Source organism: Octopus bimaculoides, chromosome 19 (genome assembly GCF_001194135.2).
Source record: "Octopus bimaculoides isolate UCB-OBI-ISO-001 chromosome 19, ASM119413v2, whole genome shotgun sequence".
Classification (NCBI taxonomy): Eukaryota; Metazoa; Mollusca; class Cephalopoda; order Octopoda; family Octopodidae; genus Octopus; species Octopus bimaculoides.
Genome location: NC_068999.1, coordinates 47191081 through 47193861, shown reverse-complemented (window position 1 = coordinate 47193861; position 2781 = coordinate 47191081). Strand labels below are relative to the sequence as shown.

The window sequence follows — 2781 nt, the reverse complement described above, 5'->3', positions numbered from 1 at the left end:
TTCCAGCTGGTGTAGATCACAATTATATCGGAAGAATGTGAAACAAAAAAAATAAAAAGAAAAGTGAGCGCGCGCACACACACATACTGACACATATTGCATGAATAATTATATAATGAAACTTGAAATTCTCGACCATTTTTCACTTTCAGAACCTTGATTCCTATTTTTCTTTGCTGGACCCCCATAACCATTCGCTGTTTAAAAATATCCTATATTTTTATAATTAGATATTATTAGAAATTGTATTTAAAAAATTGTTAAAATGTCTTGTGTATTGTAGAAGTATAAGCAATTTATTGCAGATAAATTTTAACAAAATCTTATATGGACCCCGGTTCAGAACAATAAAGAGACTTGTAGAAAATTTCATTTAAAAAAAATATCTATTTTTCTGAATGCTATGCCGGATAATTGGAATCTACATCATCTGAAAAATATTTGTGGAGAACTTCTTCCAAAAATATCCATTTTTTCTAAAGTTACGATGAAACAATATGTGGGGCGCACTTATTGTAGTTATGCAGAGGTCGTTCTGTTATAATTAGTCCAAGCTGTGCGTGTATTGGTACACCACTTTCACACCAACCACGTGGACAATAACTTCCGGCTTTGATCTCCACTTCAATTAAGCAAGCACCTTGCTGTCTCGCCCTTCGCATTGTGCGGTGAGTTTCCTTATTTACATTACTAATCTCCTCGTATAGACAGAATTATATCTATTGTCATTGCTTTTAATTTTGCGAATGATTTCTATTGTCATTGCTTTTAATTTCGTGTATTATTTAATTGTTTTTGTCATTGCTTTTAATTTAGTGATTTTTATTTACAGTCAAAGCACTACAAGTCATAATTGGTTAAACACGTTTATATTATTTTTGAAATGTAAACTTTCTGGAGCATCCCACTCCGATTTTGTTTCCTCATAACTTCCAGAAAAACGGGTATTTTCTTATGAAATTTTCTGTAGCTATTTTCCAAAGGCTGTAGATTACAATTATATCGGAATTTAATGTGAAAAAAAATTGGTTTTCGTGCATACACTTATCATTTTTCTTAAAATTTGAAGTTTCATTTTGTCGATATATACAAGGGGGTGCTGAAAAGTTCCTGGCTTTCGAGGTGTCGCGAAAGGCAGGAATTTAAAAAAAATTGAAGAACCGCTGCAATATGTATGAATCTACGAGGGGAATTATGTTGAATAAAACCATAATTAACTAATCCTTGTATTTTCTTTTATCCCAAACCAGGAATTTTCCAGTACCCCCTCGTATATGTAATATTTATCACTATGTATATTTCTGTGCCCACCAATTTTTGTTTCTTTTTCACATTAAATTAATATATAAACGTAAAATCCATACCACCTGAAAGGTTTTCGAGAAAAAATTCATAGAAAGAAATCTATTTCCCCCGAAAGTTATAAGGAAACAAACTAGACGAAGGGGTGGTACACTTGTGGAAGCAAACCCTTTTAGTTTGCTCTTTTTAAGATGTTAATTATTGCTGTTCTTTTAAATAATGTTTGGTCCTTCGTTTGCGAATCTCTTCTATATTGTAGGAAAATGTGATTTGCACTTGCTGGGTGCTTCACTATTCCATAGAAGCTTATCTATGCCATTTCGTTTTATTTTTAATTAGTTGTTGTATCCTTAAATCACCTGTGTTGAAACCGTATACGTGTCCCAATAAATCGATAGAGTTCCATTTGATTCAATTATTAAGAGGAGTAATTATGTACTTTAAAGATTTGCAGAAATTATTGACCTAGAGACATACTTTTAGTTACAGGAATTAGTAAGCTACTGAAGACATTAAATTGATAACAGTCTCTTTTTTTCTGGTTGTTTTATTTCAATACCCCCATTCCTGACCACCACCTCATTTTACATGGAAAATATAATCAAACAGGGAGGTTGCTAACGATTGCCCAGCCTGCTAGAAATAACAATTAAGTCTATTCTAAATCACATATTACTATGGCAGAAAAGAGTAAAAAAGTCACACACATTAGCTGTTGTAATCCTACGTGCATTTATACCGCAAAACACCTTGGTTGTCACAGGTGAAGCACCTTGAGCCACAAGTCTGCACCAGAGCTGACCTGGGGCTAAACGACATTTACGTACTACACCAATTACGCCAATATTCTTAAGCAGGCGAAGGTCAGACCGGTCTGCCTGTCTCCATTTGGCATCCATCCAAAGCTTCTAAGGTTATTCACTTATTGAGTAAAGAACCGACGCAATTTCCTGACTCGCTAGAAACATCAGCCAAATCCCGTCACATGAAGGGATTTGACAGTAGAGCATATGTCATGCATTCTGTTCTCTTAAAAAGAGAAAGTACATGAGATAATGTAGTTACTGATATATAGAAAAAAAAATGTGTGGCGGGAAATGAGTTTGGTCGTGACTGAAACGCCTCTGCTCATAAGTTTTCACAAATAGAAAAAAATATTTTTGTATTCGAATTTATTTCATGTAAAAAATTGTCTTATTTCGATAATTTCAACCAATCACTGACAAGTATTCAGTTGTTTATATTTACTCCTTTGGCTGATTAAGCGATGTAAAGCGTATTTAATCTCCATACCTTCGTTTTATTTGCTTTTTTCATTTTAAATTTGCTTTAACCCTAACCCTAACCCTAGGGTTAGGGTTAGAGTTAATTGTTTCAGAATCGTTTGTTTATGTAGTCGGCACTTAATGTATATCGGTTGAATGGACGTCAGTGATTGGTTGAAATTACAGAAATACGACAACTTTAACATGGAATAAC

General features: G+C 33.7%; 1 protein-coding gene across 7 annotated transcripts in view; it reads left to right on the top strand.

Moving 5' to 3' along the window:
• Positions 1-6: 6 nt before the first annotated feature.
• Positions 7-2781, top strand: part of LOC106877821 (kidney mitochondrial carrier protein 1) — a 33550-nt gene continuing 30775 nt past the window's right edge. For all 7 annotated transcript variants that reach the window (XR_008266229.1, XR_001410419.2, XR_008266228.1 and 4 more), the window contains exon 1: positions 7-668. The gene's annotated coding sequence lies outside the window, so the exon portion shown is untranslated. The remainder of the gene's footprint in view (positions 669-2781) is intronic.